We start from the raw sequence: 21,942 nt of genomic DNA, 5'->3' as shown, positions 1-21,942 counted from the left end.
CGGTGCGATGGGTGCTGCGTTTGCTCACTCTGGACAATAAACGCAACCGTGAGGCCACTTAAGAGCAGTGTTTGACGCTGTTAAAGCGAAATCCGAAGGAGTTTCTGCGTCGTTTCGTGAACGTCGATGAAACATGGATCCACTGGTACACACCAGAGATCAAGAAACAGTCGAAACATTGGACTTAACCCGGAAACCTGCTCCGAAGAAGGCGAGGACTGTCCGATCGGCCGAAAAGGTGATGGCCACCGTTTTTTGGGTTTCACAAGGTGTGATCTACATCGAATACCTGGAGAAAGGCAAAAAGTCGGAGGGATGTACTATGCCGAACTATTGGGCCGATTCGCCGCCGAATTGCAAAAAAAAACGAACCGTACCGGCGGAATTGGACTACAAACTGCTACGCCATCCACAATATTTTCCAGATTTGGCCCCGTGTGACAGAAATTTGGGTCGAATGAGGAGGTCGTCGCCGCCACAAATGCCTATTTTGCAACCTCGAGAAAACGTATTTTTCCGACGGGTTACAGAAGTTGGATCACAGCTGGGTCAAGGGTATTGAGCTAAAAGAAGATTATGCTGAGAAATAAATCTCCACTTTTCCAAAATTTTAATTTTTCTTTTTGAGGCTAAAAGCTTAGAAGACCACCCTCGAAGGGAGTAGTACTCTTGTTCGGGTGCAAAAGAATTACGATCACATCAACAATTTTGTAAAAATATCAAGCTGAATAAAGAGTAATTTTGTCCCTCGATCATTCTTATCTCAGTTTGATGAAGAGGAAAAAAGTATGCAACCCAACGAAGTCGATGCAGTGAAAACCAGTCAAATACTGGAATTGTCTAGAAACTGAATTTTTGTCCAGCGAGTAGAGAAACTTCGGCTATGTCTAGGTTCTCGAAAGGTAAGTTAGCTTACCCTAAAGAACGCCTTTCCCTTTCCCTCAAATGGATAGTTTTCTTAACAGAAAAAAAAAATTTCCAGTCGCGATTGACAGAGTTGTGAGTTGAAAACGAGTATATCTATAAGCGACTCAAAGGCTCGGAAGGTAGTGATTCTTGGAAACTTTCGGTGACTTCAAACCTTCGAAACAACGTTCTATACTGAGCACACGACCAAGCGACTCGGCTGAACTGGGACGAATCTCACAGAACCTTAAGCAATTCTTTTTTTGGCAGAGATGATTACACAAATCCGTTCATACGTATCAAATTGTCTTACATGTAAATCTAAGGTCACACATGGGCAGGCCAAGGACATCAGACATACCTTTTTTAAAGTTGGGACAAATTAAGGCTTTCCTGACCTGTTTTGGCAACTCCCATATCCGTACCGCGATTTAGATTAGCGGGACATTAAGGGGAAACTTCCATCATAGCACAGGTTACTCACCTTACTACCTTTGCTTCGATCAGAACATGATACTAAATGACAAAGATTACGACCTTCTTCCTAAGCTGGACTTATCCCAAGATGATGAAGCGATAAAATATCCTAAATTTCTTCAATCGACAAGAGGCCAAAGCTAAAGCTGAAGGTTGGCGACACTGTCTTTGCTAGAAATTTTGTGCGGAGCGATACCTTTAAGAAATTCAGTAGCAAACTAGAACCAGTTTTTTTGAATTCAAATGTAATCAAGTACCCGGCGTACTATGAACTAGCAAACGAAATGGATCTGATTGCCCTTCTGTTAACTGTGGGTGTAGAATACCATACACCACGCACATATAAGGGTTAAGATTAGACTGTACGTTGTTTTTCATTAACTGAGAAATGTTATTTTCAAATAATTTTTATACCCGTTACTCGTAGAGTAAAAGGGTATACTAGATTCGTCGGAAAGTATGTAACAGGTAAAAGGAAGCATTTCCGGCCACGTATAGTAAATATATTCTTGATCAGGATCACTAGCCGAGTCGATCTAGCCTTGTCCGTCTGTCTGTCTGACCGTCTGTCCGTATAAACGTTAAAATCTCGGAAACTATAAAAGCCGTCAAACTTGGCATGCAGATTCCTGCGAAGCGCATGTTTGTTAAAAATGTTAACTGAAATGTTTAACTGAAAATGTACCACGCTCACTCTAACGCCCACAAACTGTTTAAGCGCTTAAATCTGTCTGCCGCCCGCATAACATGTACCGAAATAACCGGTAGGCGGCGCCCTACGCCCGTGTACTTTCGCTTAGCGGTAGAGTTATAAAACAAGGTCTTGAAGCTCTTGACACCAGGTTCCCAGAGGCCTCCCATATGGAGTACCCCAGGAGGAATGAATTGCCAGTTGAATCTTGAAGCTCTTGACACGCACAAGTCACAGACTCTTTTAAGGCTTGTAAAAAATCTCTGGAGAGCAGGGTGCAGCGCTGACAAAGGTTTTCCCATTGTCAGACTGAACTTGGCGCGGACAACCTCTTTTGGAAACGAAACGAGCGAAAGCGGCAGAAAATTTATCGGTCGTCAGATCCGATGCAGGCTCCAAATATATGGCCTTTGTAAAAAAACAGACGAAAACCAACACGTACTCTTTTGTAATGAGACAAGCTCTTCCAGTGCAATTCTTAATATCAAAAGAAAACAAGAAAGGAAGTTAACTTTGGCTTGCCGACGAATACCCTTGCAGTTATAAGAAATAATCAATACAGTTATACAATCAATACGGCTAAATGATATACAGCTATATGATATAGTCATCCGATACAATTTAATTCGAATTTCAGAAATAATTTAAAAATTTAATTCCAAGCTCAGAAGGGTATATGTTAAAAAACACCGAGGATATACTTTTTTCATATTATTTTACCACTAATTTTCCGATTGTTACTAGGCAGCTATATGATATAGTTGTCCGATTTTAATAAAATTTAATTTGAAATTCATAACTAATTAAAAAATTTTATTTCTAAGCTTAGAAGGTTATATGTTTAAAAACACCAAAGATATAATTTTTTTTAAATTTTTTCCCCGATAGTTTCTATGGGAGCTATAAGATATAGTTGTCCAATCCGGCTGGTTCCGACTTATATACTACCTGCAATAGTAGGAAGACTTTTGCGAAAGTTTCAGCCAGATAGCTTTTAAACTGAGAGACTAGTTTGCGTAGAAACGGACGGGCAGACGGCCAGACGGACGGACAGACGGATATGGCTAGATCGACTCGTCTTGTGACGCTGATAAAGAATTTATATACTTCATGGGGTCGGAAGCGTCTCCTTCACTGCGTTGCAAACTTCTGACTGAAATTATTATACCCTCTGCAAGGGTAAGAAAAATAACTCGCTCTTTCGGAAAATTTCCCATCATCTGAATTTGTAATCTTCTCTTGTGGATAACGCAGACCTTGCAGGAGTTTATAACTGCCTTCTCAAAGTTCTTTATCTTTGGAACACAGTATCTTGACCGGATGAGACTTACCACTAACTGGTTACCTCCGTTTAACGTTATCAGATGCGTAAAGTTCTCCAGAAGTCGCGAGAATGCACATACGTTCATCATATCGCAAATCTTTGGAGGCAGTTATGCGACCGCACGCCCTTATAAGCCCTTTCTGGTCTAGAAAGGGTTCAAGGAGTGGATTGAACTTGACGCGGACTCCGGACGCCTTTGACTCAAGCAGCGATATTCATTTGCAAAATATCTGCGCTGAGTGCCAAGGATCATGAGCCGTTCAGCGGAGACAAGTTCTTGGGCCTCCAGACGGACTTCTGAAATCGGCAACTGTGTTCTACATCGCTGGACAATACGATGGACATACGCGAGGACCCGCAAAGCTCTATCTAACTTGGAAAAGTGATCTAGGATGTGTACCTCGATCACCAGTAAGGCGGTGCATTGGCTAAGACACTGTTCTCGTGGCTGTTGCAACCAAGTTGGGCCATGTCCCCTAAGAGGATTATCTGCCAGTTTTCGAAAGGCACTCCCCGACTAGCCAAGTCAGCTGGATTATGTTCGGATTGAACATGCGACCAATTGGCGGCCTCTGAAGACTGGGGTATCTTTGTTACCCGATTGGAAACGAACGTTGTCCACTGGCATGTTGGCTTGGCTAACCATGCAAGCACGACCATGGAATCGGTCCAACAACGGAGTTTCGAGGACAGCATCGGCATATTGGGCAGAATGGATTCGGCCATCTCGGATAGCAACAGGGCTCAACACAGTTCTAGTCTGGGAAACGGGTCAGTTGTGACTGGTGCCACGCGCGTCTTGGCCATGAGAAGAAGCACTACCGTTGCATGCCCCATTTCTAAGCGCACATAGATCGCAGCACTTTGCGCCTTTAGAGAGGCGTCACAGAATCCATTATGTTCTACCCAGAATTCTGGGCGAAAGGACACCCATCTGGGAATTCGGTCTTGATCTAGGACAGAGTTATTTTGAAGAAAACCGCGTTACTTTTGGCACATCTCAAGTGGAAGTTCATCGTCCCGCCCTAGCTCTTTAAGCCAAATCTCTTGCATGAAGATTTTGACACACACAACAAATGCAGCTAGCCAGTCTGCTGGATCAAACAACTTGGCAATTTGGGAAAGGACCTGGCATTATGTGGGGGCAGATCGTCCACCTCCCGCAATTTGGTGAGAAGTTTATCTAAGGAGGTGTCAGCCGCGTGGGAAACTCGACTGGAAAAGGCGGAAATCGTATTTTACCTTGAGGCAGGCACTGGTCCTGTTCGGATCCAGCCGAAAATTGTCTTTTGACCGAGAAAAGAGACACAGATATCCGTCGGGTACCGCTTAGGAGAATGGATGGGAGTATGTCGGCTTAGATCAAAGAATCTATTTGCGCGCTTTCATAAAATTGAAAGCTCTAGTGGAAGTTCGGAAAGCTCCTGAAGAAAATAATGCGGAATCGGACAGGACGGAAGATTTCTCGCTAGTTGCGGAAGAACGTAGGCAGTCGTACTTAACTGCAAGCTAGGCCGACGAATAGTAAATTGACAGAGATTTTTGGACTCAGCGAATAATGTCTGGTTTAAGCATGATACCTGCCTTAACGTAATTAAGCCTCCGGTATGCGAAATTAGATGTCGATGCTTTGGGCTGGGACTGATTAGAGCCTGGTGATCGCACGTCATCTATGGCTTCTAGTGTCCGGTGTCGCTCAGTTAGGAACCCATTAAGTTCTTGCCAAGTAGGAATATTGGCTTTGTCGTGTAGCGACTGCACCCATAAGGAAAGCGTGAGCTTCGGGAATTCAGCGGAGCACATCTACACCAGAATAAAGTCCCAATTATTGATATCGGTTCCGTACATTTCTAGCACCTCAAGGCACCCTTGGATAGTGTTTTGCAATTTTCGTAAAGCTGTCCCAGATTCCTGAGTGACTTCACATTAAACAAAATTTTTAATTGACTGTTTACTAACAATCATTTGTTTTCGAAACGCTCAGTTGGGTTAGCCCAAGCTGATTTGTTTTGCCATAAAAAAACAAGAGAACGGACACGATCCCAGTTTTGAACTCGAATGTTTGGATAATTGGATATAATTAGCTTTGGTTCGAATTCTTTGGTACGACTATAAAGGTCACATTCAGTTTAGTTGAAAAAAAGGGCTATGGAATTGTTAATTTAATTTGTTTTGTTTAGGGTTTTGTTGGTATTTAAGTTTTTGGTCGGAAGGAATTTAATCGGAATCGCGGAAAATGGGACAAGAGGTTCTGTCGTGGACAAAGCCCTTTTTTTCGGCTATGTGTATGTAAAGAAACCAACCCGTGAAACCAGGCTGCTTATAGCTTTTATAAACAATAATTTCAATCTCTGCATTCGCCTTTGTCTTTGCCTTTTGGTCTTGTCTTTAAGGTACGAGGTCCGATCTTGGTTCTCCAGCTAAGTTAAACAAATCAAAATTAAAGTAAACATTAGCTTCCGTTCGAAGCCCAATCAACGCCTTTTGCGTTCCAAGCGTCCGCCAATTTTCATCGGTCACCATTGTTGAATTTCACAGTGAGATGCGACAGTTTCATCTCAAAGTTCAAAAAGAAAAGCTTCTGGCCGAGCTTCGTTGGATTTTATTTTAGATGGAAGAAGGCAATTCTATTAAGACCCGAGCTGAGATCAGTAATGTTTAAGTAAAACGAATTAATAAAATTTTCAATAAAGGTTTAACATCATAAAATATCTTCTTAAAAATTTCCGGAAGAAAAATAATTTGTATGCTGGAATAGGGGAAGAAGTGCATGAGATCTTGGATGTATGCATGTAGCTATAAGCGTTAGCGCAGTTCGCCCTCACGCAATGACTTTTGGAACCAAAGAAAAACACTGGACACAAAAATTTTTCGCGTTCTTTCTTGTATATATATATATAAATGTGTTGTAATTTTCGATTTTTTATGGACTGCATTGGAAATGGAAAAGGTGTGCAAAAATATTTAACACAGTGACGGAATAGCACTTTATATCTTTATATTTATTTGGCGGATCACTAGAATATTTTGCACCCTTTAAACTTTTTACGGAATTTTGAATTTATACTCGTATATGTTCACTCTCGTAGATGTTTGTATGTTCGGATGTATGGATATAATTAGCTTTGATGTACGTCCAAATGTACTTATACACTTCAAATGTACTTGACTTGTACAAAAGGAAATTGGATTAAAATGACGGAGGATCAAAGAAAAAAGGAAGAAAGGTCGAAACTATGTTTTAATTGCCATTGTCGGATTAATCGTGGTTTTATTTTAGACAAATCAAACAGAAATTGAAACGAAACGGAGTTTTCGATGGCTGACTGTTGACTGGTAATAACAATTAATTGTTTAACACATTCGTATTTATCTTGTCGTTGGAAAATCCTGCTCGAAGGACCAAAATGTACGCCGAGGTGGTAGCGTGGGCTGAGGCGGTCGCTGATAGTGGTATCGTCTGGAAGCGGCAGGGATCGGCGGAGTCGTGGTCGGGGGGTCGCTGGACTTCGGGGTGACCGCGGGGTATGGTGCGCTGTGGGAGAAATACTGGTTTCGCGATTTGCCCGGTGACCGAAGAAAAAGAGAACACAACTTTGAACTTGAGAACGTTGGCGGTAGTGCGACCGCGGCTTATTGGCTTTAAGTATCGAGCTGCCCTAAGCTTCACCCTGACAACTTTAGAGATCGAGAAAGCGGGAAAGCATCCATCGCGGGAGACCGGGCAAGATGAGTAACCGCTATACAACACAATGTACGGCCAAATTTCTGAAGTCGATTTTGCTTGTGGATTTTCGATCTTCATGGTAGGCGTTGTATGTGTAAAGTTTTCTGGTTGTGTTAATGCTTTATGTGTACAATAAAAGCTCAATGTCGCATTTGACAAACGCGCGGTGTCAATGACCGGCAAGCTAGAGTTCAACTCCAACTGGAATTGTCCTTTTTAAACAATTGATTGAAATAAGGTGTTCATGGTGTATAAAACAATTGCTAAAAAAAGTGCCGATGAAATACATCATCGATGTTTATTTAATTAATAAATAAATATCTTTGCATCTTTGAACTGTAAAGCTTTAATATATTTATCAAACATGTGCATTTTATTCAAAAAGCACTTAGCATATTCATCAAAATATAATAAAAAAAAACCATTATCTCGAGTACGCTACGCTTTGACTCATAGCGAATTGGTCATTGTGTTCATGTTTTTTTTTTAGATTTTTTCAAAACCTTTATTATGTTATTGACAGACACACAAATATAGGTAGAGGATTTATTGTTTTGCTAAAAAAAAACGTAATTTAAAATAAAAAAATAAAAAAAAATTAATAAATAAAAAAACTAAAAAAAAATTTTCAATCGAACGAAAGTGTTATTAAAAAAGTAAAAAAAGACTCTCGCTGGCCAAAATGCGGTTCACTCCACTCACTCACCCGTCTCGCTCTCACGCACACACACACGAGTGTTTCCGGGTGCTCCGCCGCTGGTCCTGGGCCGGCATACTCTCCTCGAGGTCTTCTAGGTAAACTCCTTCCTGGGTCACTTGGCACCAGTCACTCGACTGCACCACTTTTCGCACTCTGAAGGCAAAAGACTCCTGTTGTCCACATGAATTTGCTCTGCTCGCACTTCTGATCCCGTGCTCCGCCTTTGCGAGAGTCCCCTGCTTCTGATCCTGTTCGCCGCGTTTTCCAAAGTGACCTGCTCGCACTTCTGGTCCGGTGCGCTGCTTCTGATCCCGTGCACCGCCTTTGCAAAGTGACTCCTCGCACTTCTGATTCCGTGCACCGCCTTTTCAAAAAGTGTCCCCTGCTTCTCGCACTTCTGGTCCGGTGCGCCGGGTTTTCCAAAAGTGACCTGCTCGCACTTTTGGTCCGGTGCGCTGCGTTTTCCCAAAGAGGCCTAGTCGCCCTTCTGGTCCGGTGCGCTGCGTTTTCCCAAAGAGGCCTAGTCGCCCTTCTGGTCCGGTGCGCTGCGTTATCAAAAAGAGACCTAGTCAAGCTTTGCCGCCGCGTTTTGTTCAAGTTTTCAGCTGCTCTGGGTTTTTTCCACTTGTCGAAGTTTGGAACTCCTTTTCTCTCGCTCTTTCCTTGGCGCGTGCCACTTTTCGGGGGTTGTTTTCCTCCTCGATCGCATGTCCTCTCTCGCTTGCTCCTGTGCGGCACTGCACTTTTCGTGGTGAATATTTCGCTGCTCTCCTGGTGTGTGTGTGTGTGGCTACTGCTGATGCGAGAGCGGAGGAGGAAAGCTTAGCTTAAGATAATTCTTGGGTACTAGTATAACTACAAATCTTACAATTATTGGTTAAGCTGTACAAAGTTTTTACAAATTTAAGCGCGAGGCTTTTGTTTTGTTGTTAGCTGCTGTTGCTATTGCCGCTGGCGATATTGTAGCTGCTGGCGGCCGATGTTGTTGTCGCTGGCTGGCGTTGTTGTTGGCGCTGACTGGCGTTGTTGTTGGCGCTAGCGGCTGATGTTGTTGGCGCTAACTGGCGTTGTTGTTGTTGTCACTGGCTGCTGATGTTGTTGGCGCTGGTTGCTGATGTTGGTGGCGCTGGCGGCCGATGTTGGTGGCGCTACTTGTGAGAGGTCAAACGACTCCTCACACCAGTATATGACTTCCTGTCAACTTTGTCACTCAATTCTCGTCTACTTAGAAAAGGTTGAGCGCACTGTCTGTAGTTTAGCTTAATATCCACAGTTGATGCCGAATACCTTAATACATGCTTGATACCGGCCATATGTTCGATATGTGGATCCTGATTCCGTTGAGCCAGTTTGGAAATGGAATGCAAAGTGTCCGGCCTGGTTGTAAGTGCAAGCCTCATTAGCTCAGACTATAAAGTTTGACCAATCTTTTTGCACTCTTTGCTAGTTCAAGGAAACCTCAATCAAGTGGTGTGGCGGCCTGCCTGCAATTTTCAATGCTAATGTCCCATGCCCATGCCCAAGAAAAGGTTTAGTGAGCCTTTGTCCACGCATTCGAAAGACTTTGAGATACTGGGTTTGATTCTGAGCAGATCGTCTTTTGACTGACAGGCTATCAAGCTGTCATCAACATATACAAGAATTAGTGAGAAGCTTCCATTTCCATTCTGCTTGTAAAGACATGGTTCGAGCTCTTAGCGCTGTCCGCGCAATACGATCTTCTAAAGCCAAGGTTGTCCGTCGAAATTGATGCCATTGTTCTTGACCTACTCCACTTCTTGCACAAGCACACTCTTCATGTTCTTCTTCATTAAAATTCTAGCTCATCATGGTTTTGATTTTATTTTGACATTATAAATTTATTGGTTAATATGTATGTCGGCATAGGCCGTGGTTGAGTAACATAGTGTGGGCTAAAGCAAATGTAATAAATCTATTTGTACATACAACTACAGGGTTTATAAAAACGGTCTATAAAAACTGTTTGGACTGCACGAATATTTATATATGTATGCTTTAAGAAAGGAACCGGGAACCGATTTGATTTTTACTTGTCTTCTGGTTGTATTATAAGAGGCTATAGGCTTTTGATTGTGCATAAGTTCAATTTAGCTTAGTGAACGGGTATTTCTGTCGATTAGGAGAAGCTGGACAGCTGTTTTCTGGCGACTCTGAGAAGCAGTGGCAGCAGCACGACACAACGAGGAAGACATAAGGAGAAGCTGGTCGCGTTTATAACCGAGCTTTTATATTTCATAATTTGTAAATCAAAATTAGCATTAAGTCAAAGATTGAAAGTATACAAATGAATACAACTGGTGAAGTTCAACATATTTCCGAGTTTTTATTACAAAGTGTGTGAAAGACCCCCAGAGTAGACTTCTGCTCAACTTTGACGATCGCGTGCAAACGTCACAACACTTAGATTGATTCGATGAACACATTTACATTGTACCACTACTTTTTCGAAGTATGTTATTGGTCACTTATCCTCGGATCGGATGGCTCCTACTCTGAACAATCTTCAGGAGTATGAGGATTTCGAGTACTGCGGTTTCAAGCATCCAAGTATGTCCAATGTCGTCCTTGTGGTTGATCTTCCTTCCTTCTTTGATTATAATGGCGGCGATGGTTCGACACATGAACATTTTTCGAACTATTGGTATCCCTGGAGGCAAAGGACTCCGTGGACGACTGCCCGTAGAAAAGTCGCCTTTTCTCAGAGCCGACGGCTTTCGTCAGCAAGACACCAGAATGGATTGTCCCCCTTTTTCTAATCGTCTAAGGTCTTTTATACCCCCTAAAGGCTTTACCTAGCTGCTAGCTAGTTTTGATCGGATAAATTAGGTGCTCCCGCCTAGGGTTACTATCTCTCGGTATCCGATATCTTTGGAGCTAACGGCCGGCTGTTGCACTTTGCCAGCTACCGGGGTATGGTTAATAGTAGGTCGATCGTGGCTGTTGTTCTGGCCACGCCTGAGTGTGATTAGTGATTAGCCAGAGTGTGATTAGTCAAATGCACGCCTCCCTCCGGCTTACGAATCGTCGTTGAATCGAGGGCGTACGTAACAGTTCTTACAAACAATGAAGCCTTCAAGCATGGAATTTCGTTCCTTTCCTGACTGCTTTAATCCGTATATCGCCTTGTTGAGAAGCAAACTTTTCCCAGGTCGACTCTCATCGATGTGCCCCTCCGGTAACTTCATGTATACCGTCTCACTAAAGTAGTTGCTTAAGTACGGTGTACATACGTCCACCTGATGCAGGTACACACCAAGCTCTGCTTCTTGGGCCAATATAAAAAGCACACTCTCAAGCCTGCAAACTGGTCAAAGGTGTCTTGGTAGTTAACTGCTGGGAGCATTATTTTGCAAGCTTTCGTGCCTTCAAGCTTTCTATTTGGCCATCCTTGTCGCGCCTAACGTGAATACCCATTTGTTCCTATGACAGCTATATGATATAGTCGTCCGATTTTAATAAAATTTAATTCGAAATTCAAAACCAAATAAAAATGTTATTTCCAAGCGTAGGAGGTTATAAGTTAAAAAACACCGAAGGTATAATTTTTCAATATTATTTTACCACTAATTTTCCGATTGTTCCTATGGGAGCTATATGATATAGTCCAACGCCCTGGACTAGAAGCTATGGCTATGTACATAGCAACCACCCCAGTAGCAATTTAAGTACTTGCTTGTCGGGCAAGCACTCCCCCTTGCGTAGAGGCGAGATCTATCTAAAATCTCTACTGTTCTTTGGGTCGCAGCACCCAAGTTGTATTAACACAACATCCATGTCGATCCCGGGGACTCTACCCGCGATATAGGTGTCAACCACGGCCACCACGAAACTCCCACTAGGGGGCCGACCTCAATGAGTAGCCTTGGAGAACCACTCAACACGTGGCACCGAAATTTCAGGCTCGGTGGGCCTCACCCCTTCAGCTCCGACAAGCTCGGATGAGGCAACCATGTCTTATTAGTCGCCTCCTACGACAAGCAATGACAGGCTGTGGCAAGGGGGGGTTTTTGGGAATATTGTCCCGGCGCCTGCGGTTCATCCCTCGTCGCTTCCATCCTACGCCTCGAGAAGGCAGCATCAGCAAAAACTCCAAGGACGCATCCGTTCTGGGGTCTTGACTACTCCTGCAAAGTTCCATCGTTCTTGGACTCGAAAAACTGCAAGGGCATCCAAATCGCTATAGAGGCGGCACTCACATAGTACGTGAAGCCAGTTCCACTCTCCTCTCCACATGAGCATGCGGTTGTGGTGCTGAGGGTTCTGCCATGGAGGAAAGCGTTGAACGACCCGTGTCCTGTCAGCAAGAATCCGGCTCTTAAGGTGAAGACAAAGTTCTTCCTCTTGTAGACGAACGCTGCCTCTGGGAAGAACTGGCGAGTCACGGAACCGTGAGCCGCTTGATCCCATCTGAGTTGCCACTCATTTAGCAGACACTCGTCTTGCAGAGCCATCTTGAATTTCCAGTCCAACACAGACAAGTCCTGTCCATGAAGCCAGTCGCTCTCGTCCAGGGGAACGTGCTTCCTGAGCTTAAACTTCACTGCCATCCTGTGAGCATCTAAATCCATTGGAGGAGCACCAGCAAGCACCTGCAGTGCCACCGTGGACACTGTGCGGCATACCGGCAGGCATCCTAATAGGATGGTCCTCTGGCCCGAGGTGAGGAGTCTTAGGGACTTACCTCTGCTCGACGCCTTGCACCAGACCAAGGCACCGAAGAGTGCACAAGGGACTATGAGTCCCTTAGCACGGGAGCTGAGCCCCCAATCGACTCGGAGCACCCGTGCTAGCCCTCCGGCAACTCCAGCCAGCCGATCTCTGAGAGAAGAGATATGCGGGAGAAAACTCATCCGCTCGCCGACTAAGATGCCAAGGTACCGGCATTTGGTGACGTATGGCAGGCTTGCTCCAGCAAACCGTCGGTTTCGGAGTGTGTGAAAGATTCCCTTTCAGCAACATGATTGCCGTCTTGCTGGTTAACACACTCACTCCAACCTCAGCTCCCCAGGCTCCCACTATGTCCATCAACTGCTCGCCCTTTCGCTTCTGATCGGCAGGAATTCCCATCGACGAAAAGTAGCAAGTCATCTGCAAACGCGCTCAGAGCACAATGTGGCTCCAGGCGCTGAAGCAGCCCATCCATCAGTCCAAATGAATGGACCACTGACGGACCCTTGCGAGCAGCCCCATGTAACCGACACTGTGGCCGCTTCATAGCTGCTGATGATACTGGCACTTCGAACGGAGAAATAACTTTTCCACAAGTCTATATCTCGACAGCCGACGTCGACAAGCCCATCCAGCACCGCGTTCCACTCAACATTGTCGAAGGCACCCTTGAAATTGACAAAGATTCCCAGCACCCTCCTCTCGCGACTGTTGGAAACGGTGTTTTTGGCGTGCATTCACGCATCCTCCACGCAGCGTCCAGGCCGAAATCCAAATTGACATGTGCAGCCATCCGGTAGCACATCTTTCAGTCGATTCACCATGATCCCTTCCAGCACCTTTCCGAACACTGGCAAAAGGCATATGCCTCGATAAGAGGCAGGATTCCCTCCTGTCCTTATCTGGCCCCTTTATCAGCTGTATCACTCTCGGGTGTTTCCACTCGGCAGGAAAATATCCTGTAACGAACTGATTTCTTTGGTTTCTGCTCGCTACGGTATTCGTGCGGCTAGCTGAGTAGATTGTGTGTGTTTGTCCCACCAAATTTATATAAACGTGACCGCCCAGTAGTTCAGTGAAAAAGCACAGACTTCTCGGGTTCCGAGTGGGTTTATTGCGGGTATAACTGCAGTCGGCTTTATAATTTGCTTGTCTCGCTGTCTCCGACGGTGTGGGTTGTCTTGTCGCTCCTTGAAGATCCTCGACCGCTGCTTGCTCCTGACGCGATTGGCTCGGTGACTGCTCGGCCACGATTCAGACTCCCTATGGGGTCAGCCGTGCGAGCTTAGGGAAGAGTCACCGTTCTCAGACTAGGGTGAACAGACTGACGAGCTCTCCAGGATCACTCCTCTCGATACCCGACCGCCTGTCCCTTGCTCTGTCCCGGATGGTCCCACGGGCTTCCGCTCAGATCGTGCGGACAGTCAAGGCGGAACGCCAGGAAGCTGCCTCGCTTTTCACTTCGCTTTTGTGCCTCGTGTAAACGAACGTTCCACCATGGCCTCACCCTATCGCGTACTGTCCGTGCCGTTCCTGCGGGCTCGATCCTCCTTGCGTGGCCGTTGCGGTGTGGTGTCCTGCTTGCTGGTGGCGATGTCCTGCGAACTGCTCCTGACAGGGTGGCTGTAGGTCTTGACTTCTGTGCTGGGTTCGAGGGCATACGCCGATCCGGGACTTCTCTCCCTTCAGGCTCGCTACTCTAGGGGTTTCGTTGCGCCGCTCCGGGACTTCTCTCCCTTCTGGCTCGCTACTCTAGGGGTTCTGTTACGCTGCTCCGGGACTTTTCTCCTTTCTGGATCGCTACTCTTTCGCGCCGCTCCGGGACTTCTCTCCCTTCTGGCTTGCTACTCTCGATTTCAAATTTAAGTCTAGTAGACCCTCCAGGCGTAACGCCAGGACTTCGTCGGCAGGACAGAACAGAACTTAGCCGTGTGGTGCCTCCTGAGACCTCAGCCACCTGTGTCTCAGTTCGGAGATTCCTAGTAATCCCAATCCCGAACGTCTCGACGTGACAATCTTGCTCCTCGTAGGCTCCCACGGCGCTACTTCCGACGACTCGCCCTGGTGTGGCTCCCTCGTAGCTTGCTTGGTTGGTTTTCGTTCGACTGCTTGTCGTAACCCTTGATGATCGTACTCGACTGATGCTCTCGACTGACTGATCCCGGAGACGCATGCGGCATGTTTGTGTGCCGCACCGCTGCCGAGATGTGGCACCTTCTTTCTCGGTCCAAAGTTCAGGGCCGCGTCTAAAGTCCGGCGGCGTCCCGTTACTCTTTTTTGCACACGGCACTCTCGCTCCGCCCGCCAAGTTCACGTCTCACGTTCACCAAACTCTCACGTTCTCCGTCCTCGATCTCCAAAACTCTCTCGTTCTCCGTCCCCGATCACCAAACTCTCTCGCTCTCCAAATTCCCTTGTCTCCAAACTATCTCCCTCTCCAAACTCTCACATTCTCCGTCCTCGCTCTTCTCCGCGCCGCCACTATGCGAATTCGCCGCGTACCTGGTGAGCGGCCGGCCATCTGCTGCTGGGATTTGTGTGGAGTTATTCAACTCCTCACAATCCTTCCGAGAGGCATCGAGAGTATAACTTCGTCAGGTGCTGAGGGATAGGGTTGGGATTTTTAAATCCCAACCATTTCGAGCGGGTGGACTTTATGGGAAGAGGGTATTAAGCCAAAAATCTAACCAGTAAATCCAACGCTGAGAAATATCACAAGACTTGAATCGGACATGGGTAAAGACTGTGGGCAATTGGATCCTTCTCCTGCTCAGCACCCAGAATATGTAAGATTGTTACAAAAAGAGAAGCACGCTATCCTATACCGATTAGTACTCTTCTGCATTGCCTGCAGTCTTTCGGTTTGGTCGTTTTATGCTTTAACTTCCTCGAATTTAAACTGGAAAACTCGGCAGATTCACAACCAGTTGGGCCACTACCCTCAGAGGCGCGATGAGTTGGCAATGTACCCTGTAGAAGAGCTAAACGTTTTTATGGAGTTCTGTGACAAAAGTACCAGTGAGGGGGTGAGTTACACGGAGATGGAACAGATAAATAATAAAGAGGCTATGGGGTCTCTGCAATTGGCTAAAAAGATGTACAGGGCGGGAAAGGATGTTAAGGCTTTGCGTCTATACGAACATGCTCTTGCGCTTTCTCCCCGATTTCCTGAAGTTCTGCTTCGCTACGGAGAATTCCTAGAGCTCAGACAGCGAAACATTATTCTGGCGGATCAGTACTACTTTCGGGCTCTGACCATTAATCCTACCAATTCCAAGGCGCTAACTAATCGTCAGCGAACTACTGACGTGGTTGATCATCTCGATTAGCGCCGAGAAACTCGCATGGCTATAGATGGCAAATCCATCGACGAACAAAACGAGATCTTAGGAATGGATTTGGCTATGAAGTACATTAACGCTATTCTGGTGCAAAAACTAGAAATCACTATAAAGGACATTCTTGAGCTGCACCATCGAGTTTTAGGACTTGTCGACCCAATTGAAGGTGGCGAGTTTCGTCGTAATCAAGTGTATGTGGGGGGTCACTTACCTCCTGGTCCGGGGGATCTTTTACTGTTAATGCAACGCTTTCTGCGAACTCTCGGAACTACTCGGAACACAGAAGTTCACTTCATCCCGTTAAGCTGGTCCACATTCATCCTTTCATCGATGGGAACGGACGTTCTTCACGTTTGCTAATGAATACTATATTACTGCGAGCAGACTACCCACCTGTTATCATACCAAAGCAGCAGCGTAGCAAATATTACCATTTTCTTAAACTTGCCAACAAAGGCGATATTCGGCCCTTTATGCGGTTTATCGCAGATTGTACGGAGAAAACACTAAACCTATATTTATGGGCTGTCAGTAACCTTCCTCAACAGATTCCTATGCTCATCCAGACTGAAAGTGAAGACGGAGAACGTCTGGCTCAAATTCAGTCTTTTTCTAAAAAGTATCAAAGGTCATCAATATTGGAATTCTTCGAGTCGGGGACTGGATCCATACCATAATCTTAGTATATTACAAAAAATTATCCATATGTTTTTATTTATTCCTTTCTTAGCTTTGTTCTGTTAATTTGTGTAGACTAGGAACTCTTTATATCACATTATTCTATTAAACAAAATAATGATGAAATACTGCAAAATACCTCCTTGACGATCCTACCCGTCCTGCCGTCCGTTTCCGGATATCGCCGGCTTTTCAACTTCGCGACGCTGGTTGCCACCTCGAAGGCTTCGAGGGTCGGTAGAGCAGCATGAGATATATCCTCACACACTGTCGACTCCGCAACAGGGAAGAAGTTGCGAAGGAGTGTATTTGCGCAGTCGTGCCATGTCGTAAATAGCGCGCCGTTCGACCCAAGACATCCAAGATCGGTTTCTTTTTCCGGCCTCGGCATATTCGGTAGGCGTGCCTCCATGGATCATCCTTGTGCCGTCCCACGAAGTCCCGCCAGTTTTGTTCCTTTGTCGTCAGAATAAGCTTCTTATACTGGCCTGAGGCAAGCCCTAATCCAGCGGCAAGGCGCTCAACATCGTCGGTGCCACTCCGACGAGCTGCCTGCAGCCTGCGCCTCAGTCTCCTGACTTCTTGGCGCATGATACTCAGTTCAGGATTCCACCATATTACGTTTCCCCTTGCTGCAGGTATCCTGCGCCCTATTACCCTGTCGCACACTTCGTGTACGATGGAGCGAAGGGTTGACACATGATCATCCAACGGCGATTCCTCCAATTCCTCGAGACATTCAGCTGCATCCCTTAGCTCTACTCTGAAACTTCGCCAACTTGCATTGGAGAGCCTCCATTGCGGTACCGGAGCTAGGCTCTTAACGGTACTGCTTGGATCTGGAGAAACCTCAACAGTGATGATGTTGTGGTCACTCAGCTCCCAGAAGTCAATTCTCTATTCGTATGTTGCCCACACACGCGCTGCTTCGTTGGTGAAGGTCACGTCGATATCACTTCTAAAGCGGTGATTATCGAACGTGAACACCTGGCTGGCCGTATTAAGCACACAGGCACCGCTTGCAATGATCCACTCGTCCATGAGCTGTCCCCGTTCGCGATTCAGACGGTCCGAGGATTGTCGGTGTCCTGCTGGCTAGCAGCAGAACCGTATCCAGGTAGTCAGCGTAGGGCTGCAAGGCAGCTGATTACTGGCACTATACGAAGGACAGAAAAATGGTGCCGTATTCTTGTGACACTCACGCACGGCAGCTTTCATTCTCTTGTCGGCGAAGATCCTCATGCCTCCAGGGAGTCCAGTGAGACGCTTGCCTGCGTCCACATAGGGCTCCTGAATGAGTGCGAACAGGTGACCAGCATCTCTCATCCGTTTTGCAAGCTCGATGTCAGCGCAACGGCCTCGATCACAATTCGTTTGGATGAAGCTAAACATGTTAATGTCTAGCTTGCACCCTGGCTAGCACCGCGCTATATATCGGGCATCCACCCGAGAGCATATAGTGCCCCGAGGGTAGGCGGCAGTTACAGCAGTCCACCGCATTTCTGCATTTCGCCGCGACGTGGTCGTTCTGTCCGCACTGACGGCAGACCTCGTTTTCTCGACCGTACCGACACTCGCTGACTTTGTGGTCAAAGCCAAGACATCGGTGGCACGCATAGGTGCGCACTTGAGAGCGGCAGCGGTAAGAGAACCACTTGAGAACGGCCAACGCCTGATCATCTTCTTCCAGCGTCACGTTTATTGTGGCGCTGTTAGCTGCTGACCAGGGCTTGGTCGCCAGGACTACCGCCTTCTGGAACTCCTTCAGCGACATCTCCTCGAAGATTTTCTCTTTTAACTCCATCATGAACTAATCCGGCGTCACAGTAGTGTCCACATCCTGTACCGTCAATTTTGCGGAGGCAACGATTTTCGACATCTCCGCCTACGATGGCGTGCGAATGATCGCGCCGCCCCGCTTCAACTCTCGCACCTCTTGCACTCTAACGCCCAAAGCGGGCGCTACCTCTTTGCGGACCGTATCCGCAATTTTCCTCCCAGATAAGGCCGGATCGTCGCATGCAACGACTGCCGACCAGGTCTCTCGGATTTTCCGCGGTGCGGCTACGGGGGATAGGGGGCGACAGGGGCAGCAGGTGAGGCATTAAGGTGCGCGCCTCTAGCAGCGAAGGCTGCGTATGAGACGGCCGGGGCGACCGGTATTTGCCTCTTAAGGCGGTCCTCAAGCACTTCAATGCGTATAAGGAGGGCTGCAACAACCTCCTCGTAGCGGTTGGCTACAGACTGCACCTTCAGGTTTGTGGCCGGATTGGCATAAGACACCATGAACATCCTACCGATCTCCGATCGGATGTCCCCCAACTCCGCAGCGATGGCACCATTACCTCGTCACTCCCAATCAGAGAAGGATTTTAGAAGACTGGCTGGTGCAACGAAGGTCTTCTCGTGGGCAGCAGAGGATGCAGCAGCGGCAGGGGCTGCGGGAGAGGCAGGGGCAACGGCAGCGACAGAGGCAGCGGCAGTGATAGGGGCTGTCGCAGCGTCAGCGGCGGTTGCATCCAGTGCCATCAATTTGCACCTAGAGGCGTCCCTCAGCGGCGCTTTATTGCGCTTACCTCTGAGTCGTCCTCTGCCCCCACTGCTTCCCCTACTACTAGCACTCTCACTGCCGGAATCTCCAACGTCCATTTTGGGTGGCGCCATCCGCCGGTTATCGGCAGTTCTAACCCAAAAGCTCTTCCACCAAGGACTTACCTCTTTATTATCAGATGGTTGGCAAGCTCTATCAGCTGATCAGCTGATATAAAGTTTATCGGTGACACAAACCGCACAGCGCCTAACGCCTCTCTCGAGAGAGCGCCTTTCTCGTGACAAACGTGGCGCAATGGAAAATTTCCTATGGAAAAAACTTAATTTCACCCGGTTTCACCACTTTTACCACAGAAAAAACAAGCGCACTGGGTTCGCAGGCACAAAACACGAATTTTTGTGCTGTTTTTAGCTTCGTAGCTGGTTTTTAGCAGTCAATATTGGTTACACTCGCGGAGCGTACGGAAAAACACGTCTGTTCGCTCTAGCAATCTTACACCGACGGGACAGACGGATAGACGGACGGACAGATGGACAGATGGACAGACGGACGGACAGACAGACATGGCTAGATCGACTCGTGTTGTGACGCTGATCAAGAATATGCTCGTATATACTTTATGGGGTCGGAAACGTCTCCTTCACTGCGTTGCAAACTTCTGACTGAAATCATTATACGCTCTTCAAGGGTATAACAAAAAAGGAAGTTTGATACGGCAAGCCGAATATTGTATACCCTTGCAGTTATAAAAAATAACAAACTTTAGTAACAACATGTGAAATTTTTAAGGATTCTTGCTGACTTCAGTGATATTAAAAAAAAATTATTTCACACTTATTCTGTCGGATACGTCACCTTTACTGCGTTGTAAACTTCAGACTAAAGTCATTATACCCTCTGCTAAGATATACAAAAATTAAAATAAATACCACAAATTGCATTAGAATTACAATAGCCAATCAACCAATTTTGAGAATAGAGTATTAGCCATACTTAGAAACAGTGAAGTATTTTCGAAAATAGTCATACACCCAGAGTAAGGACACATAAAAAAAGTTTCGTACTACAAATTTCGCACAATTGATACAAAAAAAAAGAATAAAATTCTAATATGGAATAGGAGCAGTTAACTTTCCATATCCGTGAAATAAAAGACACCTTTGTTAAGTCTTACAAATGTATAAGCCAAAATAGGCCAATACATAAAGATACTATTAAGAAACATGCAAAGATCCTGGTCGATTCTTTCAATTAGGCATCTTCAATGAAAATGAAGATTCCGCTTCGAGCGAAGGAATTGAAATTAAAGAAAAAGATCTACGTAATCTAACAATTTCTGTATTTATATTTGTAAAAGAAGATAAAGAAGATATAAACTCAGAAATAAGTGCGCCAGACATAATCGAAAACATTATGGCAGATCCAGCAGCATAAAGGGTAAAAAAAAGATATTTCAAACGCCACACCTTCAAAGATTTTTAGCAGCTTTGAAGTTGGTTAACCTGACTAAAGGCACATTCGAAGATTTGGATGTAGCAGTCATTATAATTATAGGATCTACATTATACTAGGTGCAGAATGAACTGACAATAAACTCTATCATAAATTGCAAGATAATATAGTCGGTGAAACATCCGACGTAGTCAAATTTACAACAGAAATAGAAAATATACGAAAGCTCCTTGAAGCTTCGTACATTGACGAAGAAGGCCTACTAGCCACATACTGAGAAATTCAGCACCAAAGAAGCCATCACTAAGTATGTACAATGTAGTACTGAAATGACAGGCAACGCAAATTCCGTTTTATATAATTATTATAATAAAAATAATACGAGTATATCATAATAATTATTATAATAATTATAATCGAAAGAATGGTTCTATCTTAGAAACTCGCATGGCTATAGATGGCAAATCCATCGACGAACAAAACGAGATCTTAGGAATGGATTTGGCTATGAAGTACATTAACGCTATTCTGGTGCAAAAACTAGAAATCACTATAAAGGACATTCTTGAGCTGCACCATCGAGTTTTAGGACATGTCGACCCAATTGAAGGTGGCGAGTTTCGTCGTAATCAAGTATATGTGGGGGGTCACGTACCTCCTGGTCCGGGGGATCTTTTACTGTTAATGCAACGCTTTCTGCGAACTCTCGGAACTACTCGGAACACAGAAGTTCACTTCATCCCGTTAACTATGCAGCCCTCGCACACTACAAGCTGGTCCACATTCATCCTTTCATCGATGGGAACGGACGTTCTTCACGTTTGCTAATGAATACTATATTAATGCGAGCAGACTACCCACCTGTTATCATACCAAAGCAGCAGCGTAGCAAATATTACCATTTTCTTAAACTTGCCAACAAAGGCGATATTCGGCCCTTTATGCGGTTTATCGCAGATTGTACGGAGAAAACACTAAACCTATATTTATGGGCTGTCAGTAACCTTCCTCAACAGATTCCTATGCTCATCCAGACTGAAAGTGAAGACGGAGAACGTCTGGCTCAAATTCAGTCTTTTTCTAAAAAGTATCAAAGGTCATCAATATTGGAATTCTTCGAGTCGGGGACTGGATCCATACCATAATCTTAGTATATTACAAAAAATTATCCATATGTTTTTATTTATTCCTTTGTTCTGTTAATTTGTGTAGACTAGGAACTCTTTATATCACATTATTCTATTAAACAAAATAATGATGAAATACTGCAAAATACCTCCTTGACGATCCTACCCGTCCTGCCGTCCGTTTCCGGCTATCGCCGGCTTTTCAACTTCGCGACGCTGGTTGCCACCTCGAAGGCTTCGAGGGTCGGTAGAGCAGCATGAGATATATCCTCACACACT

General features: G+C 45.6%; 2 pseudogenes; one reads left to right on the top strand and one right to left on the bottom strand.

Annotated features, from left to right (window-relative positions):
* Positions 1-2,104: 2,104 nt before the first annotated feature.
* On the bottom strand, positions 2,105-10,473 carry LOC122818704 (uncharacterized; annotated as a pseudogene).
* Positions 10,474-15,246: 4,773 nt separating this feature from the next.
* Positions 15,247-21,681, top strand: LOC108024918 (protein adenylyltransferase Fic-like; annotated as a pseudogene).
* Positions 21,682-21,942: the final 261 nt, after the last annotated feature.

The sequence above is a fragment of the Drosophila biarmipes genome, chromosome 2L, assembly GCF_025231255.1.
Source record: "Drosophila biarmipes strain raj3 chromosome 2L, RU_DBia_V1.1, whole genome shotgun sequence".
Classification (NCBI taxonomy): Eukaryota; Metazoa; Arthropoda; class Insecta; order Diptera; family Drosophilidae; genus Drosophila; species Drosophila biarmipes.
The sequence above is the reverse complement of the archived record's forward strand: the minus strand, read 5'-3'. Positions and strand labels throughout refer to the sequence as shown.